The sequence below is a fragment of the Saimiri boliviensis genome, chromosome 2 (genome assembly GCF_048565385.1).
Source record: "Saimiri boliviensis isolate mSaiBol1 chromosome 2, mSaiBol1.pri, whole genome shotgun sequence".
Classification (NCBI taxonomy): Eukaryota; Metazoa; Chordata; class Mammalia; order Primates; family Cebidae; genus Saimiri; species Saimiri boliviensis.
In genome coordinates, this window is record NC_133450.1 from 91,246,546 (window position 1) to 91,267,664 (window position 21,119).

Sequence of the window (21,119 nt, forward strand, 5' to 3'; positions counted from 1 at the left end):
TTTAATTATGAGTGTAGCCAATAGTCATGTGTAGCAGTATATGTGTCTTTGTCATCAATAAATATTGCAGATAATTTCATATCACATTATAGTTGTCACAGATAACTCAGAATATCATGTATGCTCATCGTTACTTTGAAACTAAGTTATTAGACCTGCCACTAGATATTTTTATTTAATCAGATAGTAAAAAGATGTATTTACTATTGCATCAGAAATTTAAAAAATAACTTGATAATGGAATTTGAGTATTTCTTTAAATGTTTCTTTAGAGTTCTATGTATTTTATTTTATGCATTTATAAATAGTGTTCTAAGTAGGGATTTGTAGTCTTCATTGGACAGTCAGATGGATCCGTAGCACAAAAATGATTAGGAAGCCTTCCTGTAGTTAGTATTCAGTAGGATCACATTATTTATATTATTCCAATAGATTTACCCTTCATCAGGCTCCTAATGTATGAGAACAATAGCCTCAGTCCTCATTAGAATGTATTATGGTAGAAGATGATTCATGGATTTAACCAGTAGTGTCCCCCACATGCCAGGCCTTCTCTGGTGCTGGAGCTGCAGCAGTGAACAAAACAGGTAAGTCCTGTCCGTGTTTTCCAGATGACAGATCTAGCGTAGGGCCCAGAATAGACCTCTCCAAGGAACCGCCCTTTAAGCTGGGTCTGAAGACTGAGTAGGAGTGAGCTGGGAGAAGAAAAATGAAGACAGAAGGAAGAATAAGTGAAGGTTTAGAAGTGGGGCACTCAGCTCATTGTAAGAGCTGAAATCATGCAGGGTCTTGGAAACTGAGTGAAGGTCAGACTTTTTCCCGAGGGCCGTAGGAAGCTTGGAACGGGTTTTAAACAGGGAGTGAGGTGATCAGACTGCCTTTCAAAACGTTGCTCGGAAAGAAACGAGACACCCTTATGGTACTAAGGTGAAAATGAAGGTGGCGTGGCTTGGAAGCATATGATACAAGAAAACAATGTCAGGGAGAACTTTTCAGTTACTTTTGTCTGATTTCTGTTGAAGACTTCTTTTTGACTCTGTTCAAATGGCTGGACCCTGAATTTCAGTTTGTTAGATTATCATATATTGCATTAACATTTTGAAAGCATTTTTCTTAGAGTTGAGATGGCTTTGGTAGCTGCAGTTCTTGCCGAAGTCTGCTACAAGTACGTCTCTGGGAGCATAAAACCTTGCACAAATCTTGGAAAAATATTTCTCTGTAATGTTGGACCACGGAGAAAGTGACTGACTTGGTTAGATTCTCTTAGTGTACATTTGTAACTTGATGCAGCATTAATGGCCTTTAGACTTCTACATTAGGAGGAAAACAAACTTATCATTAATAATGTACGTGGTTATATTGCCAATTAAACAAAAGCTCTGGCTGCCTCTTCGTAAGAAACTTGTAAATGGGTTCAAGGTTTGTTTGTTGGTGGGTAAAAACGAATCCATTTTGGTTGATGGCTAATTCAGGGCCATGCACAGTTAGGCAACTCATAAAAGTGTATGAAAATGAGTCTCTGGGATAATCAGATTTTATTTCTAGTGTCTAATCGATGCTCAGAGCTTTGGGATTTAATTATGTCTGCTGAAAAAATACAATTCAATTTCTCTTCCTCCCTTTTAAGCCTAACTGCACTCTTCATTTTAATTCATAAATATGTAACACTTTATAGCTATTTTCTGGCCCAGTACCTGGTACCCATTAGATACTCAATAGAAGTTGGTTACATTACTGAATTCCCCTTCTAACTAAATAAAAACACATATCAAGTAATAAACCTAATTCTATTTCTGGGTATATTCAGAAAAGAATTGAAAGCAGGGTCACAAGTAGTTATTTGTACATCCATGTTCATAGTGGCATTACTTATGGTAGCTACAATGTGGAGATACCCTGAGTATCCAGCAGGTACCCTGATGGTTGTATGGATAATCAATGTATAGAGAAATATTATTCTGTCATAAAAACAAAGGAAATTTTGACACATGCTTAAAAAGAGAGGAAATTCTGACATATGACATGGATGAAACTTGAAGACATTATTCTAAGTGAAATAAGCTCATCCCCCAAAGACAAATACTGTATAATTTCACTTATATGAGGCATCTAAGGTAGTTCAATTCATAGAGACAGAATGCTGGTTGCCAGGGGCTAGCTGGTAAGGAGAATGGAGAGTTTTAAAAAACGATTGTGGAGTTTCAGTTTTTCATGAAGGGAAGTTCTGGAGATGGATGGTGCTAATGACATTACGGCATTATGAATAGACGGTAGTTAATTCCACAGAATTACATACTTGAAAATGGTTAAGAAGCTCTGGTTTTGCTTCTTGTTCCTCCATTTTTGGCCTAGTGGTTGACACTGTACATTTTACAATTACTCCAGAGAAATAAATAATTTAAGTGAGAAATTGTTTCGGTAAGAGGACTTCCTAATTTCTGGCCATCTAGGCTGGCTGGTTTGACTGTAATGCTGGGGAGCAAGGGGTGCAGCAGGTGAGTATCACGTGGGCACTGAGGCAGTATGTGTGGATGGAATCTGAGTTCTATTCTCTCCCCTCTCTGTGGCACCCACCCAGCTTCCAGGAGGGCCCACATAGCTTCTTTACCCCATCCTCTATCACTTAGCACATTCCCTGAGTGTCTTCATTCACTTAGTGTAATGTGTTCAAGGTGCATCAAAACTTCGTTTTGTAGAATGTATCAGAACTCTGTTTCTCTTTATGGCTGAAGAAGGTTCCACTGTATGTCTATACTGCATTTTGTTTATCCATCAATCAGTTGATGGACATTTGGGTTATTTCCTTCTTTTGGCTACTGTGGGTAGCTGCTGTGAACATTCGTGTTTAAGTATTTGTTTGAAGACCCATTTTCAGTTCTTGTGAGTATATATCTAAGACCGGAACTGCTGGGTTATATGTCAATATTTTGTTTAACTTTTTGAGGAGCAGGTGAAGTTTTTCCACAGTGACTGTATCATTTTATATTCCCACGAGCAACGGAGGGTTCTAACTTCTCTTTGTCCTCACTAACACTTGTAAGTTTCTCTTCCTTTTTTTATGGCCTTCCTAGTGGATGTGAAGTAGTACCTCCCTTTGGTTTTGATTTGCATTTTCCTAATGACTAATGATGTTCAGCATTTTTTTCTTGTGTTTATTGGCCATTTGTTAAATGCCACAATGTGGATAAACCTTAAAAATATTATGCTAAGTGAAAGAAGCCAGACCAAAAGATCATACGTTGTATGATTCAATTTATATAAAATGTTCAGAATAGGTAAGTCCCTAGAGACAGAAAGTAGATTAGTGGTGGCCAGGGACTGGGGAGAGAGGGGAATGGAGAGGGATAGCTTATGAGTCTAGGATTGGTCTAAGTTTTTTTTTTTTTTTGTGCGGTGAGGGGTGATAAAAGTATTTTAGAACTAGTTAGAAGTAATGGTTGTATAACATTGTGAAAATGCAAAATGTCACTGAATCACACACTTTAAAGTGGTCAATTTTATGTTATATGAATTTTACCTTGATAAATAAAAGAAAAAAAACACCTGGTTAGAAGTTGAACCTGGATTTCTGGTTCCAGCAGTATGGTGGACTGAGTGACTATGGATTTCTACATCCTGATACAAACACAGAGAAGTGCTTGATACATTACAACAAAATTTTCAAATATCCAACTGATCTTGGAAGGAAATGTGTTCTTGCCAATGGAGGCAACTTGAAGCCTGAGCACTGGCCTCCTGCACTGCAGCTCTGGTGTCCTGGCAGGGACACTGGACCAAATGTAATGGTGGGATGTTTAACACCAACATGGCATGAAGAGACATGGCCTTGGCTGATGGAGGGCAGGGAGTGGGAGCGGAAACCCCTGGACAAAGAAAGCACTCTGGAAAAACTGCCCCTCAGCTAAAGGGGGTCTGGGAAAGTTACTTGCCAGCAAGCCGGGGGAACATCAAGGGAGCACCTCTGTTTCTGGGGCTCTGAGTGGGAGAGAATAAGAGATATGAAGCCCCAGCCTTGCCTTCATGACACAAGAATCCCCAACTCAGAGACTAATGTACAACCCTGTTCCAGGTGGGTGAAGCTCCTGGTATGCTCAGCACAAGCAAACAAGAAATGGTTCATTTGTAGTGACACTTCTGCAATTCAGGATGTAAGGATTCCTATGGGAAAAACACCCTCCATGAAAAATAAGTTCACAAGAAAAGTTACAGATCACACAAGGAAACAAATGTTCCAGCAGGAGGGAAGTAAGTAAATGTTAACAAACAGGTGGGTAGCATCTTAAGATTATCTGGCCAAATGGAAGCATGTTTCTAGTGACTAAGGAATGAGGAAGTTGAGATTGGTTGTACTTCATATAGAGTTGAACAGTTGCTACCAGGGGTATGTGAGTGACGTACTTGCTTAAGAGATTAAAAAAGGGGAAAGACAGAGTCTGGCCTATTCACCTGCTATCCTATAATGGTCTGTCAGGAACTTTAGGTTTTTTTCCTAAGGATCCAGAACTCAAGGAAATTTTTAAGTAATCCGTTTAGGTGGCAGCAAAGTTCTGCCTTTGAGCATATTAACTGTAATGCTTTTGATGTATAAAAAGCTGTGCATATTTCATGTTTTTGATGAGTTTGGGGACAAGTGTACACCCCTGAAACCATCACCACTGAGGCCATAAACATATCCATCACCTCCAAAAGTTTTCTCTTGTTCCCTTTATTATTATTATTTCTTGTAGGAAGACTTAACATCTACTCAGTGGATAGAACATGAGCTAAGTTTTCTCAGCACACACACAGGTAACTGTGTAGATGTTAATAGATATGTTAATTAGTTTAATTGTGGTGATCATTTCTACCTGTATCAAAACACCAAGTTGTACACTTTTAAGAATAATCTTATTTTAACAGAGATAGCTTATGACTTCAAGACACCATGAAGAGCCACACCAGCCTCTCAATACCAAAAACTAAGGGGAGATGTCCTCCCTGAATGAGGAACTAACAGAATTAATGTTCTAAATTAGAAAATGAAAACGAAACAAAACGTCAGAGAATTCCATCTTCTTCTAGCCATTACCAACTCAGGGTGACAAATATCTTCTTTAAATAAAACTCAAAACTGCAACTTAAAAAAAACTACCCTTTTATCTGCTGATGTAGATTTTAAGTATACCATACAGTATCATTAGCTGTGGGCACTATGCTGTGTAATAGATCTCCAGAACTTACGTATTTTACGTAATCGAAATGGTCTACTCTTTAATCATCAATGCTCAGGTGTTCTTAACCAAAGATTTGCCTTAATCTCTCTTGAGTATGTAGCTTGGTATTTGCCCATTATTGTGAGGAGTGAAGATTATGAACTGGTAAATGGAACTTTTAGAAAACAAACCCCAGCGCTTCCTTGAAAACCACTTTAATACTTATTTACCACTCCACTTCTAATTAATTTTCTCTGCTGGCTGAGTCAAGGCACTAGGGAGGCGGGAGCTTCCTGTTGATTAAATAGAATCATGTCAGAAACTCCAGCTAAGGGCCAATGGCAAACAGGAGACTAGAGCCACTTGGTCGGTAGGCCATCTTCTCTTTACCTTGGCCCTATATTCAAACCATGGCTTTTTATCAGTGGAAGCCCCCACGTTTATATAAAGGAGAGGTATGCTTGGGGACCTTGTCTCGATGCTGAAATGGTTTACACCTTACATAAAATTGAGAATGAGGAGGGACTGAGGGTAGAGCTGATGGGCTTTATGGTTGCTAAAGCCTCAGTTATATCTCAAGATAGCAAATTTTTGATTCAGCAGATCTGGTGAGCAAGTTACACAAACTTGACTTTGCACTGGAAGCTTGATGATTCTGAACTTCAGAAAGCAGTATACTTTGTGTTAAAAGTAAAGTACGAAGGCAAAACTAGTTTCTTTTTCACCAGTGGATTGAAGATCAGGTAGTGCAAATGTAAAAAGAGATCTCATGAGAATGAGAATTTCAGGTCCCCTGAGCATGCACTTGATCCTGCTGGGTGGTGGAATCATAGATCAGAAACCTTGGTGCTCAGAAGAACTTTTCAGGGTGCTTAAGTAAAGAGCAGTGATTTTTTTTTTTTTCCCCTTGCATGATCAGGCATAGAGGGAGGCAAAGACCATTTTTTTCTCCCCTGGTGGATAATGGGAAGCAATGTTGTGTATTATTGCTTCCCTTTGGGGTAAGAAAAAGGAAGACATATTGAGGGATACTTCCTTCATCACTTATGCATCATATATTTCCCTATGGTTGAAGTTCATGACAGCCTTCCCATCACAAGACTGCTGACAATATGGTTTACAGCTTATCAGTATTATTAGCACTAATAAAGAACCCTAGCAGGATGTACAGTTGATTACAGGACATTCTCTTTGCATCTTCCCAGTAGGTATCTGGTATCATTCATAAACTTGCAATTAACTAAAGACATCCTTAATATTACTTGAAAGTAGAGATTAGGGTATCTGGGCTCTTTGCATCCTTCTTTGTAAATATTAGTGCAGAGCTTTCAGAATTAATTTCGTTTTAGATACATGATTAATGTTCACTTAGCCTTATGCAAAGAAGTGGGTCATTCTATTTATTGGAATCTTGCTGTTCTGTAATTATGTGAAGAGAAAATTATTATAGATAGAGTTTCTGTGTGATTTTGGAGCAGGTAAATTTAGCATCATTAGAGAATAATTTGTAGCTAGAAAAACTCAAGATTCTTTAAAAAAATGCAGATAATACTTAAAACTTGGTAAGTTTTGTTATTCTTAAGTGTGTTATGTAAGTTGGAAAAAACTTCATTTCTTGGGTTAGAAATAGCACATATGTTAAATAACAAGAAAGAAAAAGAGCTGGTCTCCATTTATTTCTTGACACTGTAGAAATACTGTAATTGAGATTTAGTTACTCATGCTTTGAACAAAGAACTATGCTCTGATATTTCATTTATTTAGGTGGAGCATACATTTCTCTTTTCATTGATTAACAATCAAGTTTCTCACCTTGAAATATGTGATAATGAAAATTTTTCTATTAGAGAGACTATATTTATAACTCTTTCAAAATTCAATGGAAAACTAAGGAACTTAGCTATGAAGTATGTCTTATACAATGCTATATGGGAAGGCTATATTTTACAAATTCAGGTAGCCTAAAATTCTTCAGTTAGAATTAATTTAGATAAACAGGGATGGCTTCTGCCTTGAACTTGGCCAGTTTGCTTGCCTTCCTTATGTGCCTTCTTCTGTTCATTTTAATGCAGGCACATTTCATTTTATTGTACTTCACTTTATTGTACTTTGCAGATATTGCATTTCTTAAAAATTGAGGGTTTGTGGCAATCTGCACTCAACAAGTCTATTGGCGCAATTTTCCCTATAGCATGTGATCACTTTGTGTCTCTGTGTCACGTTTTGGGAATTCTCTTTATATTCCAGGCTTTATTATTATTATTATTATTATTATTATTATTATTATATCTATTATGGTGATCTGTGATTAGTGGTCATTGATGTTACTACTATAATTATTTTGGAGTGCCACCAACCACATCCATATGCGATCCTTAACTGGTAAACGTTGTGTGTGTTCTGACTATTCTACTGACTCCCCATTCCCTCATCTCTCTCCCATTCCTTAAGCTTTTCTATTCCTTGAGACAAAACAATGTTGAAATTAATGCAATTAATAGCCCTTCAATAGCCTCTAAGTGTTCAAGTGAGAGAAAGAGACACACGTGTCTCACTTTAAATAAAAGGCTATAAATGTTAGGCTCAGTGGGGAAGGCATGTTGAAAGCTAAGATAGTCCAAAATCTAGGCTTCTTGCACCAGTTAGCCATGTTGTGAATGTAAAGGAAAAGTTCTTGAAGAAAATTAATAATGCTACTTTAGTGCACACACAAATGATAAGAGAGAGAAACAATCTTATTTCTGATGTGGAAAAAATTATAGTTGTCTGTGTAGAAGATCAAATCAGCCACAACATTCCTTTAAGTCAAAGTATATTCCAGGGTGAGACCCCAACTCTCTTCAATTCTATGAAGGCTGAGAGAAGTGAGGAAACTGCAGAAGAAAAGTTGGAAGCTAGCACAGGTTGGTTCATAAGAATTAAGGAAAGAAGCTGTCTCCATAATATCAAAGTATAAAGGGAAGTAGAATCTGCAGCAAGTTATCCAGAAGATCTAGCTAAGATCATTGATGAAAATGGCTACACTAAACCACAGGATTTCATTGTAGACAAAACAATCTTGTATTGGAAAATGTTACCTGGGACTTTTATAGCAAGAGAGAAATCAGTACCTGGCTTCAAAACTTCAAGAGATAGGCTGACTCTCTTGTTAGGAGCTGATGCCGCTGGTGACTTTAAGTTGAAGTCAGTGCTCATTGGCTCTTCCTAAAATTCTATGGCCATTAAGAATTATGCTAACTACTCTGCCTGTGCTCTATAAATGTAACAACGAAGCCTGAATGACAGCACATCTGTTTATAGCATGTTTTACTGAATATTTTAAGCCCACTGCTGAGACTTACTCTTAGAAAAAAAGATTTCTTTCAAATTATTACTACTGCTCATTGACAATGAACCTGTTTACCCAAGAACTCTGACAGAGATGTGCAAGGAGATTAATGTTGTTTGTATGCCTACTAATACAATGTCCATTCTGCAATTCATGGTTCGAGGAATGATTTTGATCTTTATGTCTTATTAGTTAAGAAATACATTTCATAAGGCTATAACTGCCATAGATAATGATGCATGATGGATCTTAGCAAAGTAACTTGTAAACATTCTGGAAAGGATTCGTCTTTCTAGATGCCATTCAGAACATTCATGATTAATGGGAAGAGGACAAGATATCATTAACAGTAGTTTGGAAGAAGTTGATTCTAACCCTTGTGGATGACTTTAAGGGGTTCAAGACTTCTTTGGAGAAGGTAACTGCATGTGTGTTAGAAATAGAGAATTAGAATTATAAATGGAGCCTGAAGATGTGACTGAATTGCTACAATCTCATGGTAAGATTTGAATGGATGAAAAGTTGCTTCTTATGGATGAGCAAAGAAAGTGGTTTCTGGAGATAGAATTTACTCCTGTTGCGAACAGTGTTGAAATGACAACAAAGGATTTAGACTATTACACAAACTTAGCTGTGCAAGCAGTGGCAGGGTTTGAGAGGTTGGGCTCCAGTTTTGAAAGAATTTCCACTCTGGGTAAAATGCTCTCAAACAGTATTGCATATATAGAGAAATCCTTCATAAAATGAAGACTTGGTCATGCACAGTAGCTCATGCCTGTAATTCCAGCACTTTGGGAGGCTGAGGCAAGTGGATCATGAGGCCAGGATTTCGAGACCAGCGTGGCCACCAACATGTTGGAACTCCGTCTCTACTAAAACTACAAAAATTAGCCAGGCATGGTGGCAGGCGCCTATAATCCCAGGTACTCCGGAGGCTGAGACAGAGAATTGCTTGAACCTGGGAGACAGAGGTTGCAGTGAGCCGAGATTGTGCCACTGCACTCCAGCCTGGGCAACAAGAGCAAAACTCCTTCTGAAAAAAAAAAACAAGACTCATTATTCAATGCAGCAAACCTCACTGTTGTTTTATTCTAAGAAATTGACACAGCTATTCAAGCCTTCAGCAACTACCACCCTGATCAGTCAGCAGCCATCAGCATTGAGGAAGACCCTCCATCTGGCAAAAATATTCTGTGAGGGCTCAGATGATCATTAGCATTTTTTGGTAATAAAGTATTTTTAGTTAGAGTATGGAAGCGTTTAGACATAATGCTATCACACACTTAATGGACTATACTATAGTGCAAATGTAACTTCTACAGTTACTGGGAAACAAAATTTGTATGACATATCTTATTGCAGCATTTGCTTTATGATGGTGGTCTGGAACTGAACGTGCAATATCTCCAACGTATGCCAGTGATTGATTTTAAGGCACAAAATGAATGAAATTTGTATGTCAAAGAGCCAGCTTGCCTGTATGGTGACTGAATTAGACGAGTGTCTTAGTTTGGTTTCTCCCTAAAAGTAGATCCTGTGACAGGATTGGGTATAAGGAGTTTATTTGGGAGGTGATCCCAGGAATTATGTAGAGGGTGTGAGGAAGTGAGGTGGGGAGGGTGGAAAGCCAGTAGAGGAGATGCTAATTAGTGGATTATTGATCGTGTGCCTTGGGGATTCTCTAGGAAGCTGTGTAGAACACGTGTCAGGAATGAGGAAAACTGAAGGATTTACCTGATATAACGAGGCAGAATAATGGCTCCTCCAAAAGATGTCTACTTCTTAATCCCTGGAACATGAGGCTACCTTACATGGCAAGAGTGACTTACAGATGTGATTGAGTTAAGGACCTAGAGATGGGGAGATTGTCACCGTGGTCTTTCTGAGAGAAAATTAGGAGGGTTGGAGTCAGAGAAGAAAATATGACAGTGGGAGATAGGGCTTGGAGGACTGGGCAGGGGGACAGAGAGAGAAAGAGAGAGAGAGAGAGAGTGAGTTGAAGATGTTATACTGTTGACTTTGAAGATGGAGGAATAGGCCATGAGCCAAGAAATGTATGTGGATTCTAGGAGCTGGAAAAGGCAAGGAAATAGTTTATCTCCTAGAGCTTCTAAAAGGAACTAACCATGTTGACACTTTGACTTTAGGCCATGAGTCTAATTTTTGGCCTTTCCACTTCTAGAAATATAAGATAACAAATGTGTGTTGCTTTATTCCACTATGTTTGTGGTATTGTTATAGTAGCTTTAGGAAATTACTATACTATACCAGTGTATTAATATACTTGGATCCTTCCTTGGTTACTGACGGCTCCTAGGGTGGCATCTCCTCTGTGTTTCTGGCCAATCCCCCGAAGGCTCTGTGGCTAGGGGACACCTCAGGCTCTGATCCTCAAGCTTGCATGGGATGAAAGCAGTCTGCAGGACACCTCTGCAGTGGGCCAGGGAATGTGGGTGGAGCACAGTGGACTTAGCTGAATCTGAACAAAGGATTTGTTTGAGCAATGAAATGTGAAAATGGCCTCATAAACTCTTGAAACGAGCTCTTCTGGGTTGTTTTATATGAGTAGTCCATGTTTCTGAGCCTCTCTGATCATTCCCTCCCTGCCTCTTGTCCTGGACCTTTCTCCTCTGGCTGGCCTTTAAATGTTAGGGAACCAGAATTATGATCATGACCTCTAATCTCACTCTGTGATGGATGATTTTATGTATCAACTTGACTGGACCATGGGTGCCCAGGCATTTGATCAAACATTTTATTGGCTGTGTTTGTGAGGGTGTTTCTGGATAAGATTAACATTTTGTATTAGTCCATTTTTATACTGCTATGAAGAAATACCCAAGACTGGGTAACTTATAAAGAAAAAGTGGTTTAATGGACTTGCCATTCCACATGGCTGGGGAGGCCTCACAATCATGGTGGAATGTTAAGGAGGAGCAAAGGCACATCTTACATGGCAGGAGGCAAGAGAGTGTGTGCAGGGGAATGGCCTTTTACAAAACCATCAGATCTCATGAGACTTATTCACAGTCATGAGAACAGCATGGAGAAAACCCAACCCGTGATTAATTATCTCCCACTGGATTCCTCCCACAACATGTGAGGATGATGGCAGTTACAATTCAAGATGAAACTTGGGTGAGGACACAGCGAAAATGTATCACATTTAAGTTTGTAGACAGGGTAAATACCCTCCCAGTGTGGGTGGGCTTCATCCAATCCATGGAAGGCCTAAATAGAACAGTAAGTCCAACCGCCCTGTGATAAGGGGGCAATTCTTCCTGCCTGGTAGCCTGAAAGCTGAGACGTTGTTTTTTCCCTCTGCCTTCAGGTATGAAACACCAGCTCTTCCCTGGTTTTGAGCCTGCAGGCTTTTGGACTACATCAGCTTTCCTGGTTCTCAGGCCTTTGAACTCAGGCTGCTCTCCTCAGTCTCCAGTTTACAGACAGTCGATTTTGGAAAGTCTCAGTTTTCATTATCACATGAGCCAATGCCTTATAATAAATCATTCTCTCTCCAGCGTCGCTCATTCTGAGTTTTAAGGTTCACCCTAAGATTTCTGCCATTTAGTTGGCTGTTGGCCAATGGAGAGCTAAGGATGCTGCTACCCTGGCACACAGGACAGAGTCGGAAAAGTCCTTGGCGACCGTGGAACTAAGAGATGCAGTTTATTTCCTCTAAATGAGAAAGACATATACAAAGAGAGTTCCCCCACTCCACACACACCACAGACAGGACGAGGGAGATAGGGAGAGAAAGATCTGTAGAGCAACAGGACCAGGCTGACACCCAGACACAGAGTCAGAGAGAAAGAGATGAGGGGAGGGAGAGAAAGGACAGACAGACACAGATCACAGTGTGATGTGCAGAGACACAGTGAGAGACAGAGGCAGAGGGAGACACACATAGAAGCAGAAAGAGAAGCAGATTTGTCAGAGAGAGGAAACAGGGAGGAGAAGGTAAGGGAGTTGGAAGACCAGGTGAGCTAATAGACACAGCCCCCAGCTTGGGTCTGCCCCATCTCCAGAACCCAGGAAAGCCCCTGGGGCTATGATAAGGTCTCCTTGGACCACCTGCCCTCACCCCTCCCCAGAATGCCCCATGAGTATACTGAACAGGTTTTAGAGCCATAAAGGCCTGAGTTCCAATTCCAGCTTAGCTACTTATTAGCTGTGTAGCTCTGAGCACTTTACTTAAGCTCCATTTTTTTCATCTGTAAAATAGGGGATGATAATATCTACCTTGAGAAATTTTTGTGAGGTGTTCAAAAAATCTTAGTTATTATCTCAGACAAATCCTGGATCTCTTCTGGTTCCCATCCCTTCACCTTTAGTAAAAGGGAATTTATGCTAGGTATCTGGGATAAATATAGTCCATAAAACTTTGTTACTTGGAAATAAATGAAAATTAAAAATACTCCTCTAAATAAACAGTTTAGGATACTTTTCAGCCACAGCCTATTAAAACCAATCAGACTTGGAATTGGTAGGATGCATGGAAATGTTTTATCTGCAGCTTCTTTGCTCTTCTCACCATTTTATGTTCGGCAGAAAAGCCAGGAGAATGCAAGTTGCTACACCTGGGACTCATACACACAAGAGGGCGCTGGTGAACATGAGAGAGGATCAGTTTTTAATAATACATGCCTATATTTTTTTAAAAAATTAATTTTTAATTGACATTAAAATTGTATATATTTATCAACATGACAATTGAAATTCAAAACAATACAGTGTTTTGAAATATGTGTACACTGTAGAAAGGCTAAATCAAGCTAATAACATGCTTAGTCTTACCTCACATCCTTAGCATTTTTGTGGTGAGAACACTTAAAATCTTCACTCTTAGCAATTTTCAAGAATACAGTACATTGCTATTAATGACAGTTATGTGTTGTACAATAGATCTCTTCACTTATTCCTTCTATCTAATTGAAATTTTGTATCCTTTGACCAATATCTCTCCAACATGTCCTCCTCCTACACCTGTTAACCACCATTCTCTGCTCCTGTGAGTTATGCTTTTTCAGATTCCATGTATAAGTGAGATCATGTGATATTGTCTTTCTGTGCCTAGCTTATTTTACTTAACATAATGTCCTCCAGGCTCATCCATGTTGTTACAAATGATAAGATTTATTCTTTTTTATGGCTGAATAATATTCTACTATGTGTATATGTGTATATATATATATATATGACCACATTTTCTTTATTCATGTCTTAACAGGCACTTAAGTTGATTCTGTATCTTGAGTATTGTGAATAGTGCTGCAGTGAACGTGAGAGCTCAGATACCTCTTCAACATACTGATTTCATTTCCTTTGAACTGTACCCAGTAGTGGGATTGCGGGATCTCATGATAGTTCTATTTTAATTTTTTGAGGAACTTCTATACTGCTTTCCATAATGGCTATACTAATTTACATTCCCACCAACGGGTGCAAGGATTTCCTTTTCTAACATTCTTGCCAAACTTTGTTATCTTTTGTCTTTTTTATAATAGCCTTTCTAATAGGTGTGAATTGATATCTCTTGTACATTTAATTTACATATCTCTGATAATTAGTAATGTTGAACATTTTTCATGTACTTTTTGGCCATTTGTATGTCTTTTTTTGAGAAATGCCTATTCAGTCCTTCCCCCATGTTTGTTTTCTTGCTGTTCAGTTGTATGAGTTCATTATATATTTTGAGTATTAACCCCTTATCAGATATATAGTTTGCAAATATTTTTTCCCATTCTATAGCTTGTCTTTTCACTCTGTTGGTTGTTTCCTTGACTATATGGAAGCTTTTTATTTGATAAAATCTCAGTTGTCTATTTTTATTTTTGTTTCCCGTGCTTTTAGAGTGATAGCCAAAAAATCATTGCCATGTCCAACATCGTAAAGCTTTTCCCCTATATTTTCTTCTAGTAGATTTATCATTTCAGGTCTTAATGTAAGTTTTTAGTTCATTTTGAGTTGATTTTTGTATACGGTGTGAGATGAGTCTCTACGTTTATTCTTTTGCATGTGGACATCTAGTTTTCACAACACAATTTATTAAAGAGACTACCCTTTCCCCAGTGTGTGTTCTTAATAGCTTTGTTGAAAATCAATCATGGTAAATGCATGAATTTATTTCTGGGCTCTCGAGTCTGTTCTATTGGTCTGTGTATTTGTTTTTTTTTTTTTTGGCCAATGACATGCTGTTTGGTTATGCAATATATTTTTAAGTTAGGTACTTTGATGCCTCCAGCTTTTTTTGTTGTTGTTCAGATTGCTTTGGCTATTTTGTGGTCTTTTGTGGTTCCAGACACATTTTAAGATTGTTTTCTCTCCTTTTGTGAAAAATGTCATTGCGATTTTGATAAAAATTGCATTGAATTTGTAGGTGGTTTTAGATTGTATGGACATTTAAACAATATTAATCATTGTAGTCTGTGAACATGGGGTATCTTTCCATTTATTTACATCTCCTTTGATTTCTTTCATCAGTGTTTCATAGATTTTAGTGAACAGGTCTTTTAACTCCTTGGTTAAATTTATAGCTAAGTATTTTTTTGTAGCCAATGTGAATGGAATTGTTTTCTTGATTTCTGTTTTAGATAATTTGTTGGTAGGATATATAAACTCCTGAGTTTTGCGTGTTGATTTTGTATCCTGCAACTTTACTGAATTTATTTATAAATTCTAATGATTTTTTGGTGGAGTTTTTAGTTTTATATATATATATATTTTTTTTTTTTTGAGATGGAGTTTCGCTCTTGTTACCCAGGCTGGAGTGCAATGGCACGATCTTGGCTCACCGCAACCTCCGCCTCCTGGGTTCAGGCAATTCTCCTGCCTCAGCCTCCTGAGTAGCTGGGATTACAGGCATGCGCCACCATGCCCAGCTAATTTTTTGTATTTTTAGTAGAGACGGGGTTTCACCATGTTGACCAGGATGGTCTCGATCTCTCGACCTCGTGATCCACCCGCCTCGGCCTCCCAAAGTGCTGGGATTACAGGCTTGAGCCACCGCGCCCGGCCTAGTTTTATATTTTTATATAAATAAGATTATGTTATCTGTAAACAGGAACAATTTAAGTTCTTGTTTTTGAGACAGGGTCTTGCTCTGTTATTGAGGCTGGAGTGCAATGGCATGAACATAGCTCACTGCAGCCCCACCCTCCTGGGCTCAAGCAATCCTCTCACCTCAGCCTCCTGAGTAGCTGGAACTATAAGTGTGCCACCACACCCAGCTAATTTTTGTATATTTTGTGGAGACAAGGTTTTGCCCTGTTGCCCAGGCTGGTTTTGAACTCCTGGGCTCAAGTGATCCACCAGCCTCAGCCTCCTGAAGTGCTGGGATTACAGGTGTGAGCCACTGTGCCTGGCCAGAGTTCTTCCTTTATAATTTGGATGGCTTTTATTTTGTTCCCCTACATAATTGCTGTGGCCAGGACTTCACTACTAAGTTGAATATAAGTGGCAAGAATGGGCATCCTTGTCTTGTTCCTGATCTTGGAGGAAAAGCCCTAAACCTTTCATCTTTGAGTATAATATTAGCTGTGGGCTTGTTGTATGTGAGCTTTATTACTGCCTACTTTTCTGTGTACCTCTCTCTCTACTAGAAGGAGACCAGAGGCCTTATTATATAGCACTGTGCTCTCGGATTTGCATTAAATAAAGTTTCAACAACGATAACCAAACAGTGGGATTAGAGTGAATCCGTAGCTATAGGCTGAGCTGTGAGCCAAGTGGAAAGGCTCTAACTTGTGTTCACTATCAGCAATCTACTGTTAACTTTAATTTGCAAAAGTTTGTGGAATTTTGGGGGTTTTGTTGTAAAATGTGTTTTTTTCTTAATTTAAAAGTAGTGAGAAATTGTGCTTTGCTAAATCCTAAAAATATAGAGAATAAAAGAAAAATCATTTTTGATGTACATTGTTCAAATTTTACACGTAATTTTTTTTTTTTTTTTTTTTTTGAGATGGAGTATCGCCCTTGTTACCCAGACTGGAGTGCAATGGCGTGATCTCGGCTCACCGCAACCTCCGCCTCCTGGGCTCAGGCAATTCTCCTGCCTCAGCCTCCTGAGTAGCTGGGATTACAGGCATGTGCCACCATGCCCAGCTAATTTTTTGCACTTTTAGTAGAGATGGGGTTTCACCATGTTGACCAGGATGGTCTCGATCTCTCGACCTCGTGATCCACCCACCTCGGCCTCCCAAAGTGCTGGGATTACAGGCTTGAGCCACCGCGCCCGGCTCACACGTAATATTTTTTAATCTACAAACTTGGGCTCACATTATACTATACTATATTTTCCTTTACAATGTGTAAGTTGAACAACGTTTTACCGTTTAGTATTTTAAAAATAATTTTACTTTCATATAATACTGTACTTGTAGACATATTCTAAGGTTCTGTTTTCCCTTTAGTATTTAAACCAATCCTACCTTGTTGGATATTAATATTGTTTATATGCTCCTTTCTGCTATAAATATATTGTGAACATGATTTCAACAAAATTTTTGTGCATATTTATGGTCGTGTAAGATATAGATCTTCCATAACTGGAGCTTTATATAAAACCTTAACCTTTTAACCTTAATAAAGCCTTTGATATGGATTGCAAATCCACCTTACACCTCCATACGTCTGAAAAGCTGTATCTATTCATATTTATTTAATTACTGTGATGTTTCTCTATTTAAAAAAGTTGCAGTTGTCAGATTTCCTGTTTATAAATTATCATCTTTAATTTTTTTTTAATTAAAATTTTTTGTTTGTAGAGACAGGAGTCTTGCTATGTTGCCCAGACTGGTCTCAAACAATCTGCCCACCATGGCCTCCCAAAGTGCTGGGATTACAGGCATGTGCCAGTGTGTCTGGCCATCATCTTTTTTTTAAACTAAAAATATTTCTTTATAATTTTCTTCATTCTTGCATTGCATTCTCTTATCATTTTCTATTCCTTAAGTTTTAAAATGTTCATTGTGGAAAGTTGATTTTTATTTCAACTTGACTGTTTTCCCAAAAATTGTTCACAGGATCTTCGTGAATAAGAATCGTGCTTACTCAAAGATTGTGAACTCACTTAAAATAAATAAATATTTTCTGAAAGAAGGAAGCATACTTATTAAGCACCCGAGTGTCCAATAGCATGTGGAGGACCCTGGCGGATACCTGAGAAGCACAAGGCATGGCCCTCTGGGGTCTAATGTTCTTAGTTGGGGAAATGTTTTCAAGCTCACACAGTCTAAGAATACTGTTTCCTCTACCTTTTTAGACCTGTGCCCACCGGAATGCTTACTCACTCTCTTCTCTCACCAGCCAAGAATATTTTACCTGGCTTTCTCTCCCTGTATTATGAATTATTGAACTAGATCAGTAGAACATACTTCTTCAGATATCTGTGCACATGTAAAGATCTTGCACTGATGCACCTTCTTGCCTTCCGTGGGGAATTACTTCGTTAGATAATCATCCAAAGTAGGACTCTGGAATTTAAGAACCTAAGATGTGGACAGTTTACCAGTGAAGCCTGGCTTGATAAGGCTTAAGTTAAAAATGCTTCTCTGGGCAATGAGTTTCCTCCAGTACACAAGCCAATCAGTGCCTTGGACTGTGGGCTGGGTCTTTGCCTCCTTTTTCTCTTCTCCAGGCTATCCCTATCCTGCCCCATCTTGCCTCCTCCACTAGGTGCTCATATTAACATTCCTGCCTCCACCTCTCTTTTGTTTTGCTCTATTTATTATGTCATACCCAACTGAGTGTCTGATTGCAAGTGTCTTGCTTCAAAGGTTGTTGGGTTCTGCTTTGCACTCTAGCAACTGGCCTTCCTGCTCTGTTCCTCACTCTTTTGGTCCCTACTTTGCTGCTTGTTATCCATTTCTCATCATAAAGTTGGTGGCCTAACCTGTTTCTCACTGGAATTAGGTCCCATCACTTCTACTGACCCACTTTAGAGCACAACACTTGATCAAACACAATCTACATAATAAATGTTTGTTGAATGAATGAATGAATTGGAAACATCTTGCTTCAATTTATATGTCACAGGCTTAAGTGAGACGTATTAACAAAATACTCATATTTTACTTAACTTTCTTCTTCCCCTCCTGCCCTAGATTTCTGTACCAAACACTTGGCATGTGTTATTTCTAATCTTCCCAACAATCTTGGAAGACAGGTGTTGCTGCCTCTTTACATAAGGAAGCTGTGGGTCCAGAGTTTCTCCAAATTCACTCAGTGAATCAGTGGTGGATCTCTCTTCTCAATGCAACTACTCCGAGAATCACTAACCCCTGGCCTTCTTCTTGAGGTTCCTAGATTTTCTTCTTCTGATCTCCCATGACCCTGCTCTTGTCCTGATTGCCCACCACCATCTTTGTCTGAATCCCTTTGAGACAGAGAGAGCTAGGAGGGAAGGACAAGAGAGAGGTCTTGACAAGGACTCTGCATGGGAGATCAAAGCGAGGACCTGAGGGAGGTAGAAGGGCCGAAGGTATCTTCACATTTTCAACCTGAAGGAGCAGAAGAGTGGTAGTTATCACCAAAAGAAATTGGTAGTTTGAAAGTCTTACTCCTGGATTTTAAAATCAGGTTTGAATTCCAATGACTTTCTTTCTTTTTTTTTGAGACGGAGTCTTGCTCTGTTGCTGAGGCTGGAGTACAGTGGTGTGATCTTGTCTCCGGGTTCAAGTGATTCTCCTACCTTAGCCTCCTGAGGAGCTGGAATTACAGATGTCTGCCACCATACCTGGCTAATTTTTGTTGTTGGTGTTTTTTTTAGTAGAGACAAGATTTCACCGTGTTGGCCAGGCTACTTAAACTCCATCCATCTCAGCCTCCCAGAGGGCTGGGATTACAGGTGTGAGCCACTGTGCCCAGCCCCAGTGACTCTTTACTCACTGGTTAACCATGAACAAGTCTCTTAGCTTCTCTTGAGCCCCAGTTTCCTCATCTCTTCCCTGAGCACGATCTGACCAGACTCTCATGTTTGTCACTGGCTTGCTGATCAAGTGATGGAATACATGTGGCATGCTTTGTAAGGGGTGGAGCTGTGTGCATGCTAGCCATCATCAGTATTTTCAGGTATATTATTACTAGAGTCAGATTGTAAATGGAGGCACTGACTTCTTGGTTAAAGTATATTTATGCCAGGGGTCAGCAAACTATAGTCCATGGCCCATATGCGGCCTGCTGCTTGGTTTTATATGGCCCCTGAGCAAAGAATGCCCTTTACGTTTTAATAGAGTTGAAAAAATCAAAAGAAAATATTTATGACATTTGAAGATTACATGAAATTCAAATTTTAATAACCATAAATAGTGTATTGGAGCATAGCTGAACCTATTTATTTATGTATCATCTATGGCCACTGTTGTGTTACATAAGAGCAGAGTTGAGTAGTTGTGACAGAAACTATACACTCTGCAAAACCTGAGATACTTACTATCTGACTCTTCATAAGAAAAACTTTCCACTCTGTTTCCTTCCTTCCTATGTGTTGAAGCTTCTGAAAAGCAGAGAAAATTTCAGGAAATCTTAAAAGTTTTTTGTTTTTTACACATTTCTTTGATAATAAAGGTAAAATGAGAACGTATTTTTCTTGTTTCCTCCTTTTGGATGCTTTTAAAAGTAAGTCATCATTCAATGTTGAAACATTGAAAACTTTGAAAAGTAATTAAGGATAAAAAAACCCACCAGCAACCTCAAACCAACCTTAACATGGCCATTCTAACGCGTATTTCAAAAATGAAATTGATGCTTCCTTCTACTCTTGGCTTATTTTTGTATTTACAAATGGTTGTAACTGTGGTTTACATAAAATTTCATAGTTGATCAGTCTTTTTCAGTTGGCTTTAGAAACATTACTTGGTCATTGCTTTTATTTTTCATAGTGGTTGTATTACTATAGAACGGTACACTTCACAAGCTATATGTCTTTCAGAAATATTTCTTGTTCTTGCCTTTCATTCAATCCTTGCTTCTTTTTTTTTCTTTTCATATATATATATATATATATATATATATATATATATATAATTGCACTTTAGGTTCTGGGGTACATGTGCAGAACATGCAGGACTGTTGCATAGGTACATACATGGCAATGTGGTTTGCTGCCTCCATCCCCCCATCACCTATATCTGGCATTTCTCCCCATGTTATCCCACCCCAATTCCTTACCCCTCGCTGTCCCTCCCCTAGTCCCCACCAGCAGACACCACCGTGTGATGCTCCCCTCCCTGTGTCCATGTGTTCTCATTGTTCAACTAACTGCCTATGAGTGAGAACATGTAGTAAATATGATTGCAAATGCTTTTCTTTGGAGCCAGCTCTGGGTGGCCTGGGCTTGCCCATTTTCCCTCCCTACCTTAATCTCTGCCCTCTGATATTGATTCAAGTGCAGCATTCCCACTGAGCTTACAAACTGAGAAAGATGAGGAGTGAAGCCAAAGAAAAGATGTCAGAGAATAAATGAACTTGATACTTTAAAGGAGATTTTCTCTTTGCCCGCACCTCCCCACTAATCATTCAATAATAATAGAAAAACATTTAGCGAACAAAAATATTCTCCACTTATCTAATAGCGACATGAGGGATGTTTGTGCTCTCTG

At 38.9% G+C, this 21,119-nt stretch overlaps 1 protein-coding gene across 1 annotated transcript in view; it reads left to right on the forward strand.

The window, feature by feature from the left end:
* The window catches only part of ARMH4 (armadillo like helical domain containing 4), a 143,211-nt gene that overhangs the window by 112,179 nt on the left and 9,913 nt on the right, over positions 1–21,119 (forward strand). The gene's annotated exons all lie outside the window — the stretch shown is intronic.